At 39.3% G+C, this 26,256-nt stretch overlaps 1 protein-coding gene and 1 long non-coding RNA gene across 4 annotated transcripts in view; both read left to right on the plus strand.

Annotated features, from left to right (window-relative positions):
* CCNY (cyclin Y) overlaps nt 1-26,256 on the plus strand; it is a 319,192-nt gene that overhangs the window by 87,592 nt on the left and 205,344 nt on the right. The window lies entirely within an intron of this gene.
* LOC125170789 (uncharacterized) lies at nt 583-25,626 on the plus strand. The gene is made up of 4 exons (XR_007154093.1): nt 583-610; nt 5,432-5,439; nt 17,473-17,481; nt 25,522-25,626. It is a non-coding gene; the product is annotated as an uncharacterized LOC125170789 (long non-coding RNA).

The following is a 26,256-nucleotide window of genomic DNA, read 5'->3' on the forward strand; positions in this document are numbered from 1 at the left end:
AAAAAACTAGCATGTGACTCCTTTGCTCAAAAACTGAGTGATTCCTTATTCCACATCAAATAAGAACTTTACAATGGACTTTTACCATGGAGTCGTTATAATAGACGTCAAGGCCCTGTGTGATCTTCCTGCCTTCCTGGCTCACTTGCTAGCTCACACAAGCCACATGGGCCTCCTTCAGTGCTGGTTTTTGAATAAACCTGACATGTTCTCACCCCAGGGCCTTTGCTCTGTCCCTCTGCCTGGAATGTTTTTCTCTGTGTTTCTTCTTGGCTAACTCTCTCAACTGCCTTCAGTCTTGGTTCAAGCCTCACGTTTTCAGTGAAGCCTTCCTGATGGGCCTGCATTTAACATCTCTCCTGTTACCCCATCAGCAATCCTGGTACACATTCTCTGAATTACTGTTTTTCTTCCATATCACCTATAATGTGCATTATAAATATTTATATACATATGTCATAACAACAACTATTTCTGTCTGTTAGTATTTAAGTTTTACTAGAAGATTTTCATTTTGTTCACTGATGTAACCCAAGTGCCTGCTGCCCTGAAGACACTCTTTGTTTGAATGAATGAGTGAAGCCAGCAACTTCAAGACATCAGAGTCAGAGTATCATCTTGAGTATTTATTGCATGAGAAGCATAAGAGAGAAATAGAGAATGACAAGACTTGTAATAATGAAAGTAGAGTGGATATGAAACTTTTTGGTTTTGTTTGTGTTTTGACCTGAGAGGTAGCAGGTACGGCAAAATCCTGAAAATGAAACTTAAGAAAGGTTTTAAAGTGGGGCATCTGGGTGGCTCAGTCGGTTAAGCGTCCAACTCTTGATATCATCTCAGGTCATGATCTCACGGTTCCAGGAGTTCGAGCCCTGCATCGGAAAAAAATAATAAGATGCAGGACCTGTGAGTGGCTTTGAAATTCTGTTTTAGTCACACAGGGTCAGAGATTTAGCTCCAAGCGTGTCATATTTAGTTTACTTTAAGGAAGCAGCATTTGGTATTTTTCATGAGAGTGCTCTTGATGGTATCGTGCTTGTCATACTTCAGAGTACAAATCCTTTCATGAGTCAACATATAGGCAGCCAGGCTCAGTCCATGGCAATAGCAGTTGATATCATGTGTTCAGTATCATTTTCAGATTTTCAGCGTATGGCTGGAAGGAGGGAAAGAGTTCATTTTCCCCGCAGCATTTTGCATCATCTTGAAACGTTGAGTAGTTTGTTGCTGGGATTCTTGGTCAGGAGATTGTTTCTTCTCTGTACTCTGAGACTCTCAACATTATTCTATCCTACCTTTCCTGAAGAATCAATCAGGGCTCAAGAAGGATAAATCCAGGACAGGGTCTTCCCAGGTGGTTTATGGGATGTGCCTTTAGCTCTGTGAAGTGTGGTGGAGCGCATGAGAGCAGGAGCTGAATAATCAGGAGACCTGTGTTTCAGACATGGCTCTGCCTTTACCGGGGGACCTCTGTCCTGCTGGGCCTCACTTTCCTTTTTGCTTAAAAAGAATGTGTCTAAGAGTACTGTCTTGCTTTATGCCCTGAGGTACCTAAAATGAGAATCAAAATGAAGCTGAAATGCTTAATAAACCAAAAAGTACTAGATGGATGTGTGTCACTGAACATAGTACTTATGTTGATTTTCTTGCATTAAATATTAAATGTGTTCCAAGATATACAACAAAGTGTGTTTGAACTTTCCATAACCAGAGAGGCTAGAAGCCTGAGGGGCTCATCCTAATAAAGACGTCAATGCAGTCAGTGTTCATAAGGTAGTGCCAGAAAGATAACTGGAATTTTAGAGCTGGGTAGGATGAGGTTATACACAGCTGTATAACCTTTGAATGGGAATCTTGCTGGCAGTAGAATTTGGAATAGAAATATTACTCTTTCTAACATTTATTGTCCTTCTGGGTTGCAATCTCTCCAAAGTCATACTGTGATGGCATGCAATGAGCAGTGGGACTCCTGGGAATAATAGAGTCCACCCAGGCAGTCTGCTGACTGTGCCATGGGAGCAACGTTCCTACTGATGTTAGTATGTACCCTTAGATGGAGGCTGAAGCCAGGTTTTTGTTTTGTTTTGTTTTGTTTTGTTTTTATTCTTCAGAGAAACTTTTAAGGTGCACATGTGCATAAATTTATTATATTAAAATACTACTTGGGGTGCCTGGGTGGCTCAGTTGGTTAAGTTTCCAGCTTCATCTCAGGTTATGATCTTGGGGTTCATTAGTTTGAGCCTCACATTGGGCTCTGTGCTGACAGCTCAGAGCCTGGAGCCTGCTTGGGATTCTGTGTCTCTCCCTCTTTCTCTGCCTCACCCCCATTTGTGATCTGTCTCTCTCTCTCTCAAAAATAAACAAAAAAATATAAAGGAGAACTGATGGGCTGAAAAATGAGCTCAGTCAGCCTGAAACAAGTTATTGGGGGATGTTTGTGCCCATTTCTTTCTAGAAGGAGGCTACCTAGATCCATGATTGCAGAGAGCTCAGATCTCTAACCCATTTCTCCCTTCCTTCTCTCAGCTGCTTGTAGCTGTTTCCTCTGGCTCTCTTCCTTTACTTCTAGGGGCTCTTTTCACTATCTGCTATTTGGAGGAAACGGGTGTTCCAAAGCTCCAATTGATTGTTGTCATCTGACAGATAACTTCAAATCAGTAAGATTTTGCCTGGAAAGTCTTTCAGTGAATCTGAGAGAAGAGATCACCTCAGGAGTTGGTTAGCTACAAACTACTACACTCTGGACATCTCTGTTGCCTTGCTGTGAAGGTTGTTTTTATTTTATTTAAAAAAATTTTTTTAATTTTATTATTTTTTAACATGTTTATTTAGAGAGAGAGAGGGAGAGAATGTGGGGGAGGGGCAGAGAGAGAGAGGGAGAGAGAATCCACACTGAGAGTGTGGAGCCCGATGTAGGGCTTGAGCTTATGAACTGTGAGATCATGACCTGAACTGAAATCAAGAGTCGGATGCTTAATCAACTGAGCCATCCAGGTGCACCAAGTTTTTAAAAACTGGATTGGAAAACCTTGAGATCTTTTTTTCTTAATCTTTGTCAGAATATTGACATTTTTTTTTTTACATGTATTCATTTTTGAGAGACAGAGGTAGAGCACAAGCGGGGGAGGGGCAGAGAGAGAGGGAGACAGCGAATCTGAAGCAGGCTCCAGGCTCCGAGCTGTCAGCACAGAGCCTGACGCGAGGCTTGAGCTGACAAACCGCGAGATCATGACCTGAGCCGAAGTTGGATGCTTAACCAACTGAGCCACCCAGGTGCCCCAGAATATTGACATTTTATACATTAGTTTTGACTTTGTAAAGAAAATTTTATTTTTGATTTGTTTTTTAATATGGTTGAAAAATTGGACTGAAAGGCGGTTCTAAAAAGGAAGTTCTAAAATGTTTGGTGATGGTAATATTTCTAGGCTAAGTGTCTAGTTTTCCATGGTTATACTACCTTGATAAAAAATTACTGTAACCTGGCTTCATTACTTTGTAGCTGCATTACCTAGTACATGAATTTTAATTCCTGGGTCATTATTTTGTATGCTTTATTCCCTACTGGGGATGTATAGGGGGGCTTCATTGGGTATGATAGTTGTAAGTGCCACGCTCAGTGGAAATGTACTAGCATCTGTAGACATGTCAATTGGCTTTTGGCACTGAGAAAAATACAGCTAGGTATAGTAAAGATAATTGTTAGCAATTGCAATTGCATCCTTGCCAGTTTGCTTTTTGAGCCTTGCAGAAATCTTAGTTGGACAATGAAATGCAAGTCACTTCTATTTTGGATACCTCTGATTATAGACCTTCTGGCTTTAAGGAGGAAGAACAGGAAATACCCTGCATGGGAGTTCATGTGTAATATAGCTTTGTGTTGCAAAACTGTAAATGTAGTGTTTAAAACATTTTATAAACAAATTCTTTCCTTTGGATGGATGCTTCTGTTCTTGGTGGGCAAAAAAGGAAAAGAAGTTATTAAAAATATTTTGATTATATTTGGTAAACTCCATGTCTCACTCTGCACATTTACCAATAGAGGAATTAGTGCATGGATAGATGGGTTAAGAGGTCCGTTCTTTGCCTCTCAAGAAAAGATTTCACTCTAAATTCAGTATTCTGTCCATTATGACTCTATATTCTTATAGAATATTAATTGATTACAGCTATTCCATTAAGTATAATCATAATTATCCTTTAAGCTGTCTCTTGGTTTTAGGTATGGATGCAGACTTTGTATAGTTGCTTAAAAGTCTAGGTTTTAGGACTTCCTGTGTATCCTGTCAAAGTCCAGGTTGAAAAATGAAATCATGATGCTTTGTTTAATTTAGTTTCAAAAATTTCAAACTCACAAATTCATCAAGGATTACTTCATTTACAGTGAGTATTACTTTTTTCAGTTTATATGGGTAATTTTATTTTTCCACAGCCTTTTTTCTCTCCAGTTGTGTGTAAGCGTGCTGTTACTTTAATGTGTAGTTTTACTTGAAAGCATTGGTTAACAGGGTTTATATAGCATTAGAGATTGCCTTCTTTCTTCTGAGAGCTAGAGTTGATGTTACTGAAGAGATACAAGTTGTTTATTCACTTTATTTTTGACATATATTTGACTCTTTTCTGTAAAGTAAATCTAATGTCTGATTTTTCCATTTCTTATATTTTGTGGGAAGTAAAGCCTAGCAAAGCTGATATTCAGAAGTATTAACCACTCAGGGATAAATTTAAGGGGTAGGGAATATATTCTTGCTTTGTAAACCATTTGCTTCTGTAGAAGATGGTTGTTTCTGACAGGCCACATATCTTAAGCACCATGCATGCTCTCTGTGCACACTGGGCTGTTGTAGGGTTCTCTTCTGCAGTAGGAGGGTTACTTTGTAGCTCAGGTTATGAAGCTGTTGGCAGCCTCTGGGTGTTGGAGGTCAAGTCTATGAACAAAGGAGGTGAGGAGGAGCTGTGGCAGAATGGTTAAGGTGTGATAAGTCAGGGAGGACCCAAATGCAAGGCAGCATGCATTGTAACAGCCAGGCCAGGCCCTGAGAGGTGAGAAATAGGCATCAGAAGTGGAATGGTTGCTTTTATAATTGGTGATGTTTGGGTGCCTCTGCATCCTTGAGACCAATTTGGGATGGATAGCAAGCGTGGCAGTGATTTTCTGAGTTGATGGAGATGGTCTCCTGGGAGAGGCCCTGTGGACTTCTGACATGAAACCAGGAGACTGGATATCCAGATAAAATTGTCTTCTCTCACTTAACTAGTACATATTGAGAGGAACATTTGTTGAATTTTTTGAAAATGAAATTTGTTCTTGTGCCTGGGTATTTATAAGACAACATTGTGACAGGACTAGAAGGAAAGAATGAAGGGGATTGTGGGAAGGAGTGTTTGGCCGAAGTGAAAATCTAAGTGCAAAGGGCTCATGTTTGTAGGCGAGTGTGTACAGTATTCTGCTAGATGGAAGTCACTTACCTCCACTAGGCATGGCTTAATGCAGCCTTGTCCTTGCCCCTTAGTCTCCTGTGTCCTCAGACTGGATCTGTATATTCACTTTGGACATGGAAGGTTGATACTTCATGGTATCAAATGAGTGCTTTTTTCCTTGCTATCTGTATCTGGCTGTAATTAACACTGAAACGTGTCAAACTATAATATTGATATTTAGTAGAGAATAACAGTATAAATTGACAATGTATTTTTTAGTTTTTTATTTCTCAAAGTAATGTTCATATGGGTTTTTGTCTTGCTTAGCCACATTCACATGTGAAAGTGTATTTACTGAGCCTAGCTTCTTAGTGTAAAATTCAGGGACCTTTTCAGTAAAGCAGGAGTTCTTAATGAAGCTATACCAGGGTTTCTCAGCCTTGGCATTATTGACATTTTGGGTGGGATATTTGTTGTTGTTGTTGGGGGCTGCCCTGTCCATTGTAGGATGTTTAGCAGCATCCTTGCCTCTACCCACTAGATGCTGGTAGAGTACCCCCACTCTCAGTCATGACACCAGAAATGTCTCCATACATTGCCAAATACAATTTCCCCAAGGAGCGACTCTCCCTCTACTTCTCTTGAGGACCATTGAGTTACAGGCTCTAGGATTCAAGGTGAAAAATAAATAGTAGAGTAACTTCCTAGTGGTTTGGCTATCTTGGTTACTTTCACACATTCAGGGCCTGGGGTAGAACTTTATAGACTCTAGGCTGCACTGCTCCAGGGAGTGCCATTAACTTCAGACTTGATGTGAATGATGTCCTGCCCCTCCTCTACCAGTTTTGCACAGCGTTGCATTGTTCATTTGAACTCTTTAGAATTAGCATCGTGTTCTAAGATGGTGCTTCTAATGGTATTATTGACAGAATAGACATTGCCTGCATTTCTGACAATGGATGGTGTGCACCAGGGAGTTGTGTAATTTATTTACTCAAATTCAAAAATCACTTAATCTTCTTCCCTTACAGCTTCTCTCTTTTTCTTTTCTTTTCTTTTCTCTTCTCTTTTCTTTTCTTTCCTTTTCCTTCCTTTTCCTTTCTCTTTTTCTTTTTCTTTTTTCCTTTTTCTTTTACTTTTTTTCTTTCTTTCTTTCTTTCTTTCTTTCTTTCTTTCTTTCTTTCTTATTTTTAATATACTGAAAGGTACGGTAAGTTTTTCTTCTTTTAGCCAACAGTTTTATTTTTTACTTCAATTTTAAAATCGGCCAGTGCTGTGTGTGGGTTTTTCATATTTTATAGTACTCACAGTGGGTTTTCCTTTTGAGAGTCTATTCTGATAAAGAATATAAAAATGGAATGTCTTGTATAGTCTGTAATTCTCTGGTCTATGTTTTCTGACAGTAGCTTTGGCTTGGTTTGACAATGCTCAGTGCAATTTAGTATTTTATGGATCTTTTGAAATTTCATCAACCACAGCTTGATAACCTGGCCTCCAGGGGCAGGCAGTGAACACAGGATGTTTGATTCTTGGGTCTGACATTCAAGAACATCTTAGTAGAAACCTTTGGGGCGGAGTGGGGAAACCCTTGTTGCATCTGTGTGGCACTGTTACACATTTAGGGAAAAAAATTTTAAGGAGGTACCTATTTATTTGATTTCAAGAGTCAATTTCTTTACCTGAGGACACTTCTCCTGGAATAAGGACGTGGTGGCATTGGTTTCTTGAAATAGAGGTTAAAAATTTAAGTCTTGATTTATAGCTTGTCTAGATGAAGAATGCTCCAAGAAATGTGGTGGTATTGTATTCCTGACAATTAATTGTTTTCTTTAAAAATATTTGAGCCAAAAATGTCAGTCCCTTAGATGTAAAAGTATAAAGATACAAATGGAAGTGATTCTTGAACTTGAAGATATTTTCCAAAAGCCTGAGGTTTGAAAATGTATAATCAACCTCTTCTGCACCCATGTAGCACACATTGTTAGGAAACGTTATCATTATAGAATGCAGCTATTCATTAGAGAGGTGGTTTTCAGCACCCTTGTTACAGAGCACAGAGGGAAACAGGGTTGCCTGAGCCATTACTACAGGATTGAAAAGGCTCCTGGTAGAAAGATGGGAAGACCAAGTGTTCAGTGCTGTGACTATTTCTGGGGCTGTCAGTGTCTGCGGAACCATTAGTAGCATTTTTGGAGTCATAAGAAGGAGCCTTACTTTGTTTATAAGGCACATCTGGAAGGGACGTGGAAGATAAACTCATCTGATCAAGCTAAGCCATGAAGAAATAGTTAGACCTTGGTTATTTCTCTTTATTTTTTCCGTATTCTCGAAAGTGACATTAAGTATTATTTTTACGGTGAATCTAAAGCTTAACCAACCCCAGTATATGCCTGTTTCCATGAAATAAGGTCTCTCAGGGAAGGTCTAGCCTTACCCAAGCTAAATGTATTCTTGAGCTCTTTCACCTGCTTTTCAGATGCAAATTATATACAAAGCCTGTTTGCACAAAATGAAAATATGACAAAACATATTTTGTACCACATAAGGGCTTTTAGCAGTTTGTGGGGACCAGGGATATAATTCTGAAACAGAAAATTATGATTATAGAATATTTAAGATATTTTCATTTTAAGCATATAAAAGCATTGGAACAAGAGGAACAAAAGTGCTGCTTGTTAGGTGCCCTTACAGGACCTCTTTTGGTGAACAGTTAACTAGCTAATCATTAGGGTATTGTATATAAAGGGGTATTTATGATGCATTGAAATCCTGTTCTCTTAACAAAGACTGATGCTTTTCTTGAGTGTCTTTAGCTTGCCAGTTTATGGAGCCATTTCTCCTTGTACAGCTTGGTGGTTCAATTTAGCCAGCCCATGGTGGGAGTGATCACTCAGATCTAAATTAGCTGTACTGTTTGTTTCAGACCGTGTAAATAGTTCATCTAATTTAGATATTATTATAAGATGCTTGGTAAATGATGTTTTGGCTTTCATTTCACTTTTTTTACTCCACTGAAGTCTGTCTAGAGTACATGTCTTGTTAACTATTTTTTATTTGAAAATAACTGTTAATGCTGATGGTGGCTGTGGCTGAAAACTGATCACAATTTTTTTTTTTTTTTGAACCAGAGTTCAAAAGTGGTGACAGGTTTTTAGTTTGGAATTCGTGCTGCAGATAAAGAGACCGTATTAAGCAGAATGCTAATACTGGAGGAACTAGGCAAACAGAGAAGTGGGGGCGAGTTCCTTTCCTTTTAAACTAGCATTTTAGCAAGTCGTGAATCCTCTATGTGGATGTGATTCTAGAATGTGTTCTCTTCAACCACAGAGAAGAAGTTGGAGAGAAAATGGAATTTAGTAGGCAGGTATTGGCTGAGAGATGCCTATTCTCCAACACGTTAGGGGGAAATTAGTGGTACCTGCAATGCCTAGGCTCAGAGTCACGACTACAGTAGTCAGATTACTCAAGTCGGTCCATTGAATTCCCCCTGTGGTGGGGGCATTTTTAAGAAGTGTGAGAATTTGATGCCCACTGCCCCCTCCCCCTATAGGATTTTAAGGTTCAGTTCTTAAGTAGGTCAACAAACATTGGTTCCTCTAAGTGCTAAGTTCCCTGTTCCCTGCTGGATGCTGGGAATGCAGTAGCAATATAACTTGGACCTTGCCCTTAAGGTCCTAATGATCTATTAAGGGAGACAGTTCTATAAATAAATGATTGTAGTGTACAGAGGTAGAAGGGAGGCCAGAATGATTACCTCTGCCCTGGGTGATAAGGGTATGTGGTCAGGGAAGGCTTTGCCAGGACAGCCCTATGGCAATGACAAGAGGGGTGGGAGTGGGGAAGAGACAGGAAGTGTGCTACAGGCAGATGGAAACTCTGTTTCTGAAAGATCCAGGATGCATTGGGACATAGGTTCATTCTGAAGTCAGTAAGTAATGTGGAACTTTTTGGTGGCTTAATACCCAAAAATCTTACATAATGGATTATGCTTATTAGGAGGACATTTGTTCTAAAAGATTTCATAATGGATGGATGTGCACTGGAGAACAGTTTTGTGTATTTTGCATATCTTCTAGATTTTGTAAAAGGATTACTCAGAGTTGTAACATGGAAGACAGAATAGAGGTTTTCAGACCTATGAAAGCAATATGCTGTTTTTGTTGAGTATGAGAAAATAGAGTCCTAGAACATTCATACTGTCAAGTACCATAGAGATCCTCATTTTACAGATAAGGCAACTGAGCTAAGAGGCATTGCTCTTCAGCATCACACAACTAGTTTATAGTGGTTTGCAGCCTGAGAGCAAGTCCCCTGATTGGGCTGGGGGAGGAAAAGAGGCAGGAAAGTTAGAGCCTTTTCACTCAACACTACAGTTCCCACAACAAGGTTAAATATTCCCAAGAAGAAGTTAATCTTGACCCATCTTAATTTTGTTTTGTTTTGTTTTGTTTTTACAACCTGAATGATAATTATGTCCTAGAGAATTATGTTAGTTATTAAGCTGTGTAACCAATTATCCCCAAATGTAGCAGCTTAGAGCAACAGTATTTTTTCTGTTTCTGTGGGTCAGGACTTCAGGCATAGTTTAGCTGGGAGCCTTTGGCTCAGGTTCTTCCATGAGATTGTAGTCAAGCTGTTGGCTGGGGCTGTAGTCCTCTCAAGGCTCAACTAGGAGAGAATCTGCTTCTAAACTTACTCAAATGGATGTTCATGGCAACAGATGCTCTTTGGTTGTTGTCAGTAGTTCCTTGCTATGTTTGCCTTTCCTTAGGGCAGGTAGCAACGTGGTATCTAGCTGTCTCCAGAGGAAGCGATCTGAGGGAGAGCATGAGAGACCCTCAAGATGGAAGCTACAGCATTTTTATAACCTGAGTTTGGAAGTAACATGCCATCATGGCTGTTTGTTAGGCTCAAGTCTCTGAAATCCAACCAATACTCAAGGAGATGGTATTACATAAGAGTGTGAAAACCTAGAGATACTTTAGGGGCCTCTTGGAGGCTACTTACCACAAACATTAATTATGTTTCTTTTGGTTGTAACAGAAGTCCACTAAGACTGATTAGAGTGGAAAATGGGGGAAGGAAGAGTTATTGGAAGTATGTGAGCGTATTTTATGAACTGCCATGGTGCAGAACATAACTGAGTCTTACAAGGACTTGGAATTGGGAGTTGAATAGCTTATAGGAATTGAGGCAGCTATCTCTTTCAGTATTTTGCTTTTAAATTCTCTGGTCAGTTTTAGTTGATCTTATCTTTCTCTGTGTCTTATATTTATTTTTCTGTAAATCTTTATTCTCTTTATAAAATAGCTTTCTTTCTTTGAACATGGTACAAATGGCTACCCCAGTGTCTTCAATTCTAGGTCCACAAAAGACTGACTAGAATCTCTGTGTTCTAATTCCCCAGGAGAAAGGATTGAGTTCACTCAGATTATTTAATAGGATGGCTACCCCCGACAAAAGGTGTCCAGTCATCATCTATGGCGTAGTGAAGGTCAAGGTTGGGGATATAGACAGGAAGCCTTTCCACTGTTTGTTGTGGAGAATGAATATAAGGGGTGAGGTTGGAGGGGTTAGTGAATGGTTGGGGGAAGCAGATTTCAGAGAATGGCAGTTAGAAATAGTTTTCTCATATATTTTTTTAAGATCATTGTTTTGGTTTTCCTAAGGCATTCCCAAATATAGTAGTCCTAAAATGAGTGAATTTGGGTAAAACTCAGGTTGGGGAGAAGTTAGCACCCTCTTTTGAAAAGATGAACCTTAGCATTAGCAGAAAAGCATGGTTATGTTAAGAAATTAAAAAAAAAAGTCTTTGAGACTTTTGGTGACTTGAAAGCTAGAAAATAAGTTTTGAATAAAATTAAAAATAAAATTACAATTTATTTCTCTCTGAACTTGCCCCTTATAAATTCCAGGTTTGTCCACTTTTTACAGAATGTTCTTATGCTATGAACATCTGTCAGCTCTCCCATCTTAGATTTTTTTTTTAGCAGTTTATATAACTTAAATTAACTTAGCACTTCTAAAATGTTCCATTTAGTGTCTTAACATTCACTATGCTTTTGGCTCTAATTGATTTAAATAAATTATAAAAATGCTAAGAAGGTTTTTATTGACATTTTTGCATGTTTGTTTACTTCCATAGCATTTTAAAATAGTGTACACTTTGACATAGCTGTAAAGATTGTTGTATTATGGAGTGCCTGGGTGGTTCAGTCAGTTAAGCGTCCAACTTTGGCTCAGGTCATGATTTCACAGTTGGTGAGTTCGAGTTCCATACGGGGCTTGCTGCTGTCAGCACAGAGCCTACTTTGGATCTTCTGTCTCTCTTTCTCTCTGCCCCTCCCCCCACCACTTTCTCTCTGAAAAATAAACAGCTAAAATTTTTTTTTGCATTATGAAGATAGAAACTGAAAGTCTTTCCTGGTAGTGTTTTTCTTTTTGCTTTATAGATTACTCAGTTGATTAGATTTTTGCCCTTAGAGTTTGATTTGAGTGGTCAATAGCAGCAATTAAAGCAGAGTAAGTATGTGGTAAATGCTTAGCTATATACATGTTAAGACACTGTTTTGTTGGCTAAAAGTTGAGACTGGCAGAGTAGCCTCTGGGAATTGCTGTATGGTAGATAGCTCAGAAGTCTCTGAGCGGGGAACCTGGTGATATATATGAATGGGGGAAGCAAGGCAAGTGGCTTTGGGGCAAGGTGGATGTGGAGAGCAGAAGAGTGATTCTAATTATGGCAGGGTCTACTTAACTTGGTTTCAGTAAAGTTTGCTGGGTGGTGCTCCTTTGGAAAAATCTACTCCCACTATTTAACCAAATATATTACTCACATAATATTCCATTATTGTAGATTTAGATTTGGTAATAGTGCTATTTCCTGTTAGAGTCTGGTATAGAAAAATGACTCTGTATTGTAGTTGCAGAGATCTCTGGGAAGATACAGCAAGTTTCTCTGGCTTTTTATAATTAATTGCTTCTTAGGATTTATTCTGTTTAGTCTGTTCTTTCTTACAATCCTGTCTCTCCCCTTAACAAATGTGGAGTTGATCACGTCCTTGCCCTGCCTAAAACCCTGCTTGGCTCTTATGGTTCGAGTAAAACACAAACACCGCCCGATGGCTCACAGTCATTAATTAGTATTTGTTGCTGCCTGCCACATAAAACCTCATTTCTCATGAAGGGACCTCAGCCATAAGGGCTTCCTTGATGTTTTTCAAACTACCAAGCTTGTCCCTGTCCCAGAGTCTATGCAGTTGTTATTGCTTTGACTTTACAAAGTCATACCAGAGATGATTAGCTGGTTGGCTCCTGGACATCCTGTGTTACCTCCTCAGAGAGTCTTTTCCTAGAAACATAATCCAGAGAAAGGAACCCTCCCACCACTGTGCCAGCTCCCTCATTTTCTCACTTTACCTTGTTTGCATATTTGTTGTATGTCTTCCCCTCCCCACAAGAAGATAAACTCCATGAGGATATGGACTATGATATCCACCATGATATCCCCGTTACCTAGAACAGTACTTGGCACATGGTAGTTGCTCAGTAAATATTTGAATGGGTAGAGATACTGCATTCATTTAACATCTAATAAACATTTCTTTGTATTTTACAACCTTGGCATTAAAAAACATTTTTTTTAATGTTTATTTATTTTTGAGAGAGAGAGAGACACAGAGTGTAAGTGGGGGAGGGCCAGAGAGAGAGGGAGATACAGAATCCAAAGCAGGCTCCAGGATCTGATGCAGGCTGCAGGCTCTGAGCTGTCAGCACAGAGCATGATATGGGACTTGAACCCATGGACCATGAGATCATGACCTGAGCTGAAGTCGGCTGCTTAACCAACTGAGCCACCCAGGCTCCCCACAACCTTGGCATTTTTAAAGAGCACATGTTATTTTATAAAATATCACTCAGTTTGGGTTTGTTTGATGTTTTCTCTTGATTAGATTCAGGTTTTATATACATTTTTGGGAGGAATACTGCAGATATGATGCATCATATCAAGAGGCACATGTTATCTGTCTCAGCATTGTTGATGTTAACTTTATTGTGTGGTTAAGGGTGGTACCATCCAGGTTTCTTAAGTAGCTTTAATTAATAATAATAAGTAATTTGTATGGAGATTGAGAGTATGTAAGTATTCTATTTCTTTTTATTTTTTTTAAAGTTTTTTTTTTTAACGTTTGTTCATTTTTGAGAGACAGAGACAGACCATTAATGGGAGCAGAGAGGGAGGGAGGGAGGGAGGGAGGGAGAGAGAGAGAAAGAGAGAAACAGAATCCGAAGCAGGTTCTAGGCTCTGTGCTGTTAGCACAGAGCCCAACGCAGGGCTCAAACTCACAAACTGTGAGATCATGACCTGAGCCGAAGTCAGACGCTCAACTCACTAAGCCACCCAGGCATGCCAGTGAGTATTCTATTTCTTATCAAAGTTTCACTCATTAGTTGTAATGTCTGTTGATAATTTTTAGCATCATCTCAGTTTTCCTAGTAGGCACTATAAAGAACAGCTCTTCCTTCTCCCCATTTGTATAATTATCAGCATTGAATCATGGATTTTTATTGTATTCAGTGAGTTGTAACCTGTTATTTTTTGTTGCTTCAGTTGTCCCAGAGTTGGTTGGTGGGAGCCTCTTCAAACTGGTTCCTTTCCAAACTGTGTTCTTTAGATGGGTCCTCATCATTCCTGAGCACTTCCTTAGTTTCTGGCAGGATATTTGTTGTTTAGAAATAATTTTTATCTTGGTTTGGAAAATCTGCTTTCTTCCCTCTTACAAAATATGGATGTAATGTTTTCTTTTACAGAACATCATTGTAACATCAGTAGCAAATCATGATGCCTGAAAATGTGACCTTAAATAACTTTCTCTCTTTCTCTTTTTTTAAGCTGTCATGATTTTGCCTGCTGTTTCTGTGAAATCAAAGAGCAGCAGCTTATCTACCTGTAGCTTAGGGACAAAATAACATTGTGTGAGATGGTCAGCAATATTTATTGAGTACTGCCACTGCATAAAGCTATCTACCCGGAACTGATAAAACTATAAAGGAAAGTAGGAGAGAGCATATCTCTGCTCTTAAGGATGGGTTTAGTGGAGGAAGACAAGATTGTACTGCACATAAGAACAAGTGAAATTGAAAAGGTGAACTTTTGCAACTAACTGTCTTCTTTATCCTGCTTACATGTAAAGATTATCATTTGGTTTGTAGCAGTAGTCTCAAGAACTTGGCGCCATTTGTGACCACCTCTTGTAGAACTCATACACACAAGACAAGGCAAGGCCAAGGCCTGACTAATTTGGTCGGTAAAGATACAACAAATCACTTCTGAAATTTGATGGTTGATTACTTACACACAGAGAAAAGAATAAGCCAAAGGTACCAGCTTCCTGTAATCCTTTTCCAACACACCAAAGTGACACCTAAATAAGAGAGGCCAGTGGGTGCATGTGTCATGGGATACACTCTGCCAAGAAGCCAAGGCTAGTTGCAGCTAACTGAGCTTATATTTTGGAACTCTGTTCGGTGTGGGGTGGAGGAGTGTGCAGAAAGCCCCATACTTCACCAGAACCCAGGAGCCACCTAGATGCCCCTGTAGCGTTGAATTCTTAGGTTTTGTCTTTCAAGTTTTTCTTTTCTAAAAAAAAAATACAGTATTTTGTTTTCATGTCTTTGCCGACATTTCCTTAGGGTATGTTTCTAAAAGTCATGTTTTTGAGACAAAGAAGACTTGATACATAGTAGGCAGGAATTAAAAAAAACTGGATGCTATTTTTCAAGTATATGTGAGTAATTTGTAATATAGGTTTGAGAATTGTCAGTTTGCTCACTGAAATCTTCATTAATTCATTAAAGAAATAATACTCAACATCTATGGAGGACCACAACATTATATTAAGCACGTAAGTATTACAGAGATACACAAGACATGGCCCCTGACTCTAGGTCGCTAAATTTGAATAGATCATGAAATTCTAATTGTGAAGATAAGAAGTATATATATTATCATTTAAGGCACTGTGTCATATGTACCATGTTAGTTGTTACAAAAGTAGGTGCTAAAATCAGACCAAAAAGAATGTGCTGTAAGATGTCAAAGGTGGAAGAGATGACTTTTGACTGCAGGTGATTTGGGATAGCTTCAGGGAAGAATGGTTTGGGCTTGGTCTTTTGGGTGGGTGGTTCTTGTGAATAGAAAAATATAAGACTTTTCAGATAAAGGGGGAATGGCAGTGGAAAAGGCCTAGAGGAGGGAAAGTACAGGATTTATTTGGGTCATGGTGAATGGAGTCAGTTTATTCTCAGAAGAGGGGTAGAATAGTCTGGACAGGTCTTGGGTCTGTTGCAGCCTAATGTGTTCATGTGGTATAGGGCCCTGAATGCCAAGTTGGGGAGTGTCAGCGTTTTTGAGTAGTCTGCTCACTTGATTAAAGAGGCCCCAGGAAGATTAATATGTTGAGATATGAGAAGTATATGGGAATGGGAAAAGATCAGAATCAGTGACATCAGTTGTGTTGGTTCACTGAGAATATCTGTGTAAGATAATTGGATTGAAAAGGAGGGTATACAAAGAAGCTATCTTGCTACTGCCACACTCCCTTTCCCCAACTCTGACATTGCAAATGTGCTGAGTCAGAGCAAAGGCTTTCACAGAAGTCTTTGTATTTCTACCCACCTGATACTGAGTAATTATGAAATCATTGTTGAAAGAAATGAGTGAAGCAGCAATATAATTTTGTGCCTAAAGGTGTAAGAGTGAGGGAAGATTCAAGAGTTGACCCTGAATCTTTGCAGATGGATGCTGTTCTAGTAAAGGAGGTTGGAGAAGTAAGGAGGAAGAATTGGCTTTGAGAAGGGAGAAGGTGAAATTTTTGACTTTAGATGGGTTTATACAGTCTTTCTTGATGGTAAGTGATAGTTTTTCCAAAATTCATTTTAATAGATTCCTGTAAGAATATAATTTTCTAGGGGTGCCTGGGTGTCTCAGTCAGTTAAGCATCTGACTCAGCTCAGGTCATGATCTCCCTGGTTTCCTGCCTTGCATTAGGCTCCAAGCTGACAGTGTGGTGCCTGCTTGGGATTCTCTCTCTCCCTCCCCCTCTCTCTCTGCCCCTCCCCCACTAATGCTTTCTTTCTCTCTCTCTCTCTCTCTCTCTGCCTCAAAAATAAATAAAACTTTAAAAAAAAAGAAAAAAGTATAATTCTCTAAATCAAGGAATATGGAAAAATCTGAATGTTCTTATCCTCGGACTGGTGTCAGAGAGATGATGGAAGGATCCAGATTTATAGTCAGTTTACTTGATGAGAATGTGTGTTACAGTGCTCTTGGTGGTTTGGGATCCTTTGATCTCATATCTCAGATGATTTCTGGTCTTTTAGTTCTTTGATCCATAAAGTCCCCATCCATCTGAACAAGACAACAGGCATGCAGGGGTGAAATTGAAGTACTCAGATAACAGAATTTTTTTTTTTTATTCCTGTCTTTAGGTTATTCAAGCTGGCATTGCTCTACATCAACACTAGTAACAGAAAGTTGACTAAATTCTGCATCCTATTTGTCCCCCATGTAATTAGATATACCAAAAGGTTGCTTTTTGACCACCAGACATATGTTTATAAATTGGTTAAAAATAATGTTATGCATTTAACTAATTTATTTTTTTAAATTTTTTTAAATGTTTATTTATTTTTGAGACAGAGAGAGACAGAGCATGAGTGGGGGGGGGGGGGGGGGTTGGGCAGAGAGAGAGGGAGACACAGAATCCGAAGCAGACTCCAGGCTCTGAGCGGTTAGCACAGAGCCCAATGCGGGGCTCAAACTCACGAACCGAGAGATCATGACCTGAGCTGAAGTTGGACGCTCAAGCGACTGAGCAACCCAGGCATGCCCCGCATTTAACTAATTTAAAAATGTGGTGGGAGGGTCAGATCATTAGGATAATCTTTGAATTCATATTTGTAGTAGTGTAAAATATTAAAGATGACATTTCTAAAGAGTTTTGAATTCTTATGTGAAAGTCAGCTTTTTTTTTAATGTTTATTTATTTTTGAGAGAGAGACAGAGTGGGAGCAGGGGACGGGCAGAGAGACAGGGAGACACAGAATCTGAAGTAGGCTCCAGGCTCTGAGATGTTAGCACAGGGTCTGATGCGGGGCTCGAACTCAGCTTTAAAAAAAAAAAAAAAATTATTTATTTTGAGAGAGAGAGCGAGAGAGAACGCACAAGTGGTTGGGGGGGGGGGGGGTAGAGAGAGGGAGAGAGAGAGACATAGTCCCAAGCAGGCTCCGCACTTCTCCGCACGGAGATCGCTACCTGAGCCGAAGTTGGACGCTTAACCAACCAACTGAGCCACCCAGGTGCCCCATATGAACATTATCTACATTAGTATGTTTATTAGGCAATTCACTTCTGTGAATGTTTTTCATTTTTCTAGTTCATTTTTTCTAGCTACTGTTTTAGTTGAAATGTGGACATTTTTTTATTGCGAGTTTGCCTAGTGCTGGTTTAAGTCCAAGTACACCATATATATATATATATATGTATATATATATACATATATATATATATATATATATATACATATGTTACTATATGTTTAACAGTCAACTTAAAGGTATTTAAAAAAATTTTGTTTTAACCTTTTATTCATTTTTGAGAGAGAGCGAGTGAGAGACACAGAGTATGAGCAGGGGAGGGCAGAGAGAGAGGGAGGCACAGAATATGAAGCAGGGTCCAGGCTCCCACCTGTCAGCACAGAGCCAGACTCGAGGCTCCAACTCACAAACCGAGAGAGATCATGACCTAAGCCGAAGTCCGATGCTTAACTGGCTGAGCTGTCCAGGTGCCTGCCCCTAAACAAAGGTATTTTTAAACAAAGGTGTGATTTTTTTATCATGTTGAAATTCGGTGATTAGTACTTTGGAAGGTGGGAAATTCCAAATGCAGGTGAAAGATTTTTATCACTGGGCTTCATACTTAAGAGTCTGTTCTATCTCAAACTTACCTGGTAATGTTTATTGAGCTGGTGAGGCTTATGGAGTATAAATAAGATAGGTTATCTTTCCTGGAGGACATTGCTTATCTTCTCTTGAGGACATTTGAAATTGAAAGCAAGAATAACATAAATTTGTTACTCAGCTAGAAAAGAAAAAATACTTATTTTCATATTTATGTTTAACTGTCCTCTTGATATAAAGACTTGGGTGGCAATGAGTGGTTGATTGTTTAACTGCAGTGCTAATATCTTTTTATTTTTTTAATTATTTTTTTAAATGTTTTATTTAGTTTTGAGAGAGAGAGAGAGAGAGAGAGAGAGAGAGAGAGAGGACTAGTGGGGAAGAGAGAGGGAAACACAGAATCCGAAGTGGCTCCAGGCTCTGAGCTGTCAGCACAGAGCCTTATACAGGGCTCTAACTTCAAGAACCATGAGATCATGATTTAAACCAAAGTCAGACACTTGGCTGACTGAGCCACTTAGTTGCCCCAATATCTTTTTTTTCTTTTTTTGAAGTTTATTTATTTTGAGAGAAAGAGCATAAGCAAGGGAGGAGAAGAGAGACAGGGAGAGAATCCCAAGCAGGCTCCCCAGTTTCAGCACAGAGACTGATGCGGGGCTCCATCTCACGAACCATGCTCATGACCTGAGTTGAAATCAACAGTTGGACACTTAACCAACTGAGCCACCCAGATGCCCCCTCATCAAAACGTCAAAAGAAAAGCTAGATTCATTTCTTCTGTGCTTAACAAATAAGGAGACATTTCTGTGCCTCCTATTGCTAGTAGATAAATTATAAACTTCACAAATTAAAAGCCACAGAAGAATAACCAGAGCTAAAATTGTCTGATTTGTATGCTCTTGTCAGGATTACCTGCTATTGGGTTACCTATTGCAAATTGAGATGGTTTTGGTTAACTTCCCTGGGTTTTGAGTTGTCAGTTCTCTTTTGCCTCCATTAATCCTTGTATGCTTAGAAATTTCCAGTTAAGTGTAATATTAGATAAAAAGAAAATAATTATAAACCTAAATAAAATCTTTAGCTAATAGTATTAATATTAGTTTAAAAATTATACTCTGCCTATTGACCTTAGGGGAAGCTGAGGGAAGGGAACTGAAATTTTTACAGTTCTTCTGTAATCTGAAAATTATTTCAAAATAAGTTAAAAGTGATTAGACTAATTTATCAACTACAAAATGATTAGTGTATTACAAAACCAGATGGAAGAATTTATTTATCTGTTGTAGTGAATGGGAAGAGATTCTTTTATCTTTAGATGGTTGAATTTCTTGTTCATGTTCATTGACCTGAAAAATTAAGTGTGTTTAGTAAATTGCATACTTGTTCTTTCTCACTTTTTGTATCTGTATGTGTAAATATATGCACAGATACCAATTTTTGTATGCCCTAAGTGCCTCTAAATGAAGTCATTGGCTTTCTAAAAATATTAATTTCATTTTAGCTTGTTAGACATATGTTTTGATGGGATGGTGGCAATGATTTACTTTTAGAGAATAAAATAGATTCTTTTATTTTGCAAAAAGCATGTGATTTGGGGCTTCATGTGCAAGTTGAGTGATCAAATGCTTTTACTACTGATTTGGATCTAAATTTAAGAAAAGAGGTTGGGGGTGCCTGGGTGGTTCAGTCAGTTAAGCGTGTGATTTCAGCTCAGGTCATGATGCCGTGGTTTGTGAATTCGAGCCCCAGATCAAGCTTTGCACTGACAGTGCAGAACCTGCTTGGGCTTCTCTCTCTCCCTCTTTCTCTGCCCCTGTTCTGCTCTCTGTCAAAATAAATAAACTATAAGAAAGAAATGAGGTTGATTTTGTTTTGTTTTGTTTTTTGAAATGAACCGGTTCTGAATTCATTTCCCAAGAACAGTGAAGAAGCCTTTTTATGCAGTGGACATATTATTGAACTAATATTAACATTTGTAGGTTTCAGCTTAAGAGGATTTCACTGAGATGCATACTTTATGTTTAATTTAAGTTATTGGTGACATCTGTATTAACAGATGAGAGTTTAAGGTTTTTCAGCAATTGCTATATGGGCCATGCTGTAGCTTAGTGTGGACACTAACCTGGAAGCTTGGGCTGCATGCACTTCCATTTTTTATTAGTTAAGCCCTATTTTATCTTCTTTGAGACTAACCCTTTCCTTTTGTTCTAGGGCAGTGCTCTTCATTAGAGTTTTCTGTGATGATGGAAGTGTTCCATATCTGTGCTAATATGGTAGTCACAGCCACATGTTGCCTGCTGAGCACTTGAAATGTGCCTAGTGTAACCAAGGAACTGAATTTTGAATTTTATTTAACTTTAAAGAATCTAATGTAGATAGTCATGTGGCTAGTGTCTCTTGTTGGATAGCACAAATCTAGGGCTGTCCTTGCTAGTTCTTGCATGTGTACTTTGGATGCCAGTTTAAGTGTGACAGAAGGGAATAGACAGACATTCATAGAGTAACTGAATTGTCCACTGTTCAAGATAAAATCTCCATTAAAAGGATTTTAACTGACTTGCTGTGGAAACAATGTTACCTTGTTGACTCATTGGGATACCTTGTGTGAGAGGTACCTTTTGGGTACTTTTATAAAACTTAATTTTTTTCACATTCACTTTTCCATGTCAGTAAATATACTTCTGTTTCATCATTTTTTTAAAAAGTTTATTTATTTTGAGACAGAATGAGAGAGAGAGAATGGGAAAGGGGCAAAGGGAGAAGGAGAGAAAGAATCCTAAGCACTACTAGCGCAGAGCCTGATTTGGGGGCTTGAACTTACAAACTGAGAGATCATGACCTGAGCAAAGGTCAAGGGTCGGATGCTTAACTGAGCCACCCAGGCACCCTGAGTGTCATCATTTTTAATCCCTGTATTCTATTTTATGACCCTGCCATGATTTGCTCTTCTAATCTATTCATCCTTTTCTATATTACATACAGTTTTTATATTACATAAAATTCTTAGAAGACTAATCAAGTATGTACATTTTGGGGCCACATCTTTGCTTTGTTCCTTAGGGAGTTCTTAGGATTAGATTTTATGAGTCAAGGGTAGGTATATATTTAGATTCTGGTTTGTTTAATGTACATTGCCAAAGTACTCCCTGTTGCCACCTGCTCCCACCTTCCCCACAAGGTTGTGCCAGTTTACCTTCTAAATTGGCATTTGTGAAAGGTGGTTTATCAGAACAAGAAACGTTTTAAGGGTTTTATGTTTACACAATGGTAGCTTTAAGGTAGCATCCACATATTCATAAATCTTTGTCTATTTTTTCTGCTTTGTTCAGGGCAAAAATAAAGTGACCCTAAATTCTTGGGTTGACATTGGGGATGTCTTTAAAAGGGCCTCTGTGGAGCAAGGGTGAAGCTCATTTGGTCCATTGGGAGCTCTTGCCCACCTTCTCTTTGTCTGTGGTTCTGTACATGCTGCCTGTTGCATTGCTTAATAGAGAAACCTGGTTCCTGGAACCCTTCAGCGCTCTCTTCACAGGCTGAGGAACACGGCTCTGTGTTATTGCCCTGTGCACCAGTGCTGCTGCCTTCTCTGATACCAAAGGCATAGTGGTGTGGTGTTCCTGAAGCTGGCACATCTTCATTTGGAGTTAGCCATCTAGCTGTCTGGTCACTGCCTCCAATCTGGCATTGAAAATAGGTGCTTACTTTACATTTAGGACAAAAGGGGGCCTTTTTTCTTTTCACACTTTTGGTTAGGATGCTCCCTTATCTTAGTGTTCAAAAGGTCTCAAGTTCAGAGGCTTCTTGAAAGAAAGTGGCCTGTGTTATTTTTTTTATTATCTTTATAAATAGAGCAGTTTCAAGTTCACAGCAAAATTGAGAAGTACAGAGATTTCTCGTATACCCCCTGCTGCCCCACATACATAGCTTCCCCCACTACCAAAATCTCCCACAAGAGTGATAACATTTGTTACAATTGATGAGCCTACACTGACACATCATAATCACCCAAAGTCCATAGTTTACCTTAGAGTCCACTCTTGGTGTTCTATGTTCTGTGGCTTTGGGCAAATGTACGGTGATATGTATCCATCGTTATCATATCATACAGAATATTTTCACTACCCTTAAATCCTTTGTATACCTTCTGTTTGTTTCTCCCTTCCACCCCAACCTCTGGCAGCTATTCATCTTATTACTGTCTCCATAATTTGGCCCTTTCCAGAATGTCATATAGCTGGAGTCACACAGTATATATAGCCTTTTCAGATTGGTTTTGAAGGAAAGGAAAAGTTATTTTCTATCCGTTAAGGTCTTATAGCCGGACTAAGAATTAAATTTTATGTGAGACAGATTAACAGGAGAAATAACCAAAATTTTATTCTGTGCACAAGGTGGCACAATAATGAAATTGACACCTCACGGAAATGACTGAGGCAGGCAATTTTTATACTTTTTAGACAAAGAGACAATACATCTGCAAGGAACTGATAAGACAAAAAAACCCCTAACTTTGGAAGCATCAATTATAAGGAATTATAAGTAGAATTTGGGCGGGGGCACTTAAAAGTAAAAAGTAATAAGGGTTATTTATGCAGCCTTCTGGGCTCTAAATTTCCCATCTCTGGTGATGAGGATGTCTCTTTACCTCCAGGTACAGGGAGGGCAGCTTTCCCATGGGAGATTTAGTTCCTGCTTTCAGGGGGACAGAAGAGGGTGTGAATATTCATCTTAGGTAGGATGTCTCTTAAGTACCTTTTATTCAGAATAATCAGTATGCCAAAGTGGCACATTTTGGCGCAGCCTGCCCTTGCCCCTACAGCTTCTTTCACTTAGTACTATGCATTTAAGGTCCCTCCATGTCTTTTCATGGCTTGATAGCTCATTTCTTTTTAGTGCTGAATAATACTCTGTTTTCTGAATGTATCACAGTTTATCCATTCACCTACTGAAGGACATCTCAGTTGCTTCCAAGTTTTGGTAATTAATGAATAAAAGTTCTCTAAACATCTGCAAACAAGTTTTCGTGTGGACATAAGTTTTCAGCTCCTTTGAGTAAATACCAAGGAATGTGATTGCTGGATTGTATGGTAAGAGTATCATCATCTGTGTTAAGAAACCACCAAATTGTTTTCCAAAGTAGCTGTACCATTTTGCATTCCCGCTAGCGGTTTAATAATGAGGGTTCCTGTTGTTCTGCATCCTGGTTTGTATTTTGGCCATTCTGTTAGGTGTGTAGTGGTATCTTGTTGTTTTAATTTGCGTTTCCCTGATGACATATGATGTGGAACATCTTTTCAGGTGCTTAGTTACTTGCATTATTTTAAGTAATTTTTTTTAATGTTTATTTAATTTTTGAGAGAGCACTACAGGGGGAGAGGCAGAGAGAGAGGGGGACAGAGAATCTGAAGCAGGCTCTGTGCTGACAGCAGAGAGCCTGATGTGGGGTTCACCCCACAAACCATGAGATCATGACCTGAACTGAAGTTAGATACTTAACCAACTGAGCCACTCAGGTGTCCATAAGTAATAATTTTAAAATTGTGGTGGGAATAGACCTATACTAAAACAGTAGCTGGGGATGGTGCATGACTGGACTACTAGCAGGGAGATGAAATCCTCACATTGTAGAATGGATGATGAAAAGATCTTTTAATAAGTACTGAACATATACAAAATGTAAGGCTGCATATGGATGAGAATATAACCATACTTGCTCATTAAAGAATAGAGAGCTTATGTGGGAAATAAGATTTACAGTGAAAAGTTACAAAAAAAGAAATCTTTATTATGTAAAAAGGTGAAAGAGGTGAATGGATTAATGTTTATTGAATATGTGTAGTGTGCCTGGAACTGTGCTGTGCTTCATGCCCATTATCGACTTTGTTGTAGCCGTAGAAGAATATCAGGGGTACCGATGGGTAGTGTTGTGTGAGTATTGCAGGCCATGAGATCCATGTTGGAGGAGGAGGGTTCAAGTGGAACCTTGGAGCCTACGTGGAATTTTGATGAAAGGGAGAAAATGAGCTTTCTAGGCATGGAGGGTGGTACGAATAAGGCTTGCCTCTCAATTCTGTGAGGGCAGAGGCAAGTCCATCCTGTTTACCATCATACCCCAGAGTCTAGCACAGAGTCTAACACAGCACTTATAGATGTTCAACAAAAAGTAATGAATAAGTGATATGTAGTAGGTGCCCAGTAATTATTTTGAATAAAGTGAATTTGAAGCAAGCGTTTTAGAGAGTATTTCTGGCACTATAAAAAGTTCACAGAAGTGAAGAGAGAAGACTGGAGAAGTCATCTGAGGCTCTGCTAGGGAATTTGAGCATTATTCTTAGGCAGTGAGGAATATTTTTCTCAGGGGATGATTGAGTTGGGAGTTTTTAGGGGATTCACTGGGTATTCGTGGGTAGGATATATTGGAGGGGGAGTTAAAAAAAGGGAAATCAGAATTCCTGTCTGGAGACAGGGATATTTCCCAATGTCATTGGTTGTTCTTACCTTTAAAGTTAGTGAAACGCAGGAAGACCCATGAGTCAGGAGGTAGGTCTCCAGTCAGGTTGCAGGTTAGACTCTCTGCTCTGCCATGTGCGAACTGTGAGAATGTGGGTCTGTTACTTAATAACTTTCTTCAGTTGCAACTTCCTTTTCTGTAAAATGGGGATAATAAAAATATCTACCTCATGGAATTGTTGCAGGCATAAAAATGAAAGAAAAGATAAGGTGCTTGGTACAAAGTAAGCACTCAGTAAATATTAGTTATTAATAATATTGCTAGGTAAAGGTAATTTCTTATAACATGGGCTTAAATATCATGGGTTTTACAGAATAAAACAAACACTTTAAAACTTTTGACAGTTTAGACATCTCTGGAATGCAGTTCTGAAAGAGCTGGCCTCCCCGAGGTGGCCTCTTCTAGAGGAGTTAGAAGCAGATCTCTTCCCTCTTGAGCATATTGGGTTGAGGTAGGCCTGCTGCAGGCATGGGGATTGCCCTTCTCAGTTGGTGTTGAAGAGTTTTGATGGAAAGAGTCATAAAATCATAGATTTTTAGGTTTTTCATGTGTACAGAAACAGGCACACAGGCTTCAAGAGCAGCAGTAGCTGACTATGGGAACCCTGGTCTTCCTTGAAGGAGTAAAGGTAGGAGTGTCATTCCAGGCCCCAGAGTCAGGGAGGCTCCATCCACAGGGTGAGGGCTTGGAGAGGTGGCCGTGATGTCTTCAGAGATGCTGCCCTGCAGCAGCCAAAGATGGCATCAGAGATCATCTTACTGGGCTCTCCTTAACCAAGGCTCAGAGTTATCTGAGGTCACCAGGTTGGGCTGAATGAGTAGATCTCCAGACTCCACACTGGTATGCTTTCTACTACTGTATTCTGAGATCTTATCACTGTTTATATTCAGATTATTCAGTGTTCCGCTTTTCTGGTGTACAGGATGGAATAGTGGTAGCCTGCCTGTTATCTTGTGGAACTTCCTGCTGATCTGACATCATGGAAATCTGTCCAGTTTTCTTTGTGGGAGTAGTCCAGTGCTAAACTTATAAAAAGCAGTTTGGACTAATAAATTATCAGGCAGGAATAGCCTTACAGCGTATTGTGGACAGGATGAGTAATGAGTATATTAAGTGCTGGTGACTGCGTAGGTGATGACTTCTACCCATGTGGGTATCAGTGGGATAGAGGGACAAAGCAGGACAAATGAGCCTTGACAGAGATCCTGCCTGTGACCTTAGACACAGGAGCCTCATATCTCATCCCGCCAGGAGCATCGGCCAAATTGTTAAGGGTGTGAACATTGTTTGGTGTCAGGGGTAGGTTTGTTCTTAATCACATTTGCAAAGCTAAGGGTAAAAAGGCTCAACAGAGTTTAGGAGCTGTCAGT

The sequence above is a fragment of the Prionailurus viverrinus genome, chromosome B4 (genome assembly GCF_022837055.1).
Source record: "Prionailurus viverrinus isolate Anna chromosome B4, UM_Priviv_1.0, whole genome shotgun sequence".
NCBI classification, from domain to species: Eukaryota; Metazoa; Chordata; class Mammalia; order Carnivora; family Felidae; genus Prionailurus; species Prionailurus viverrinus.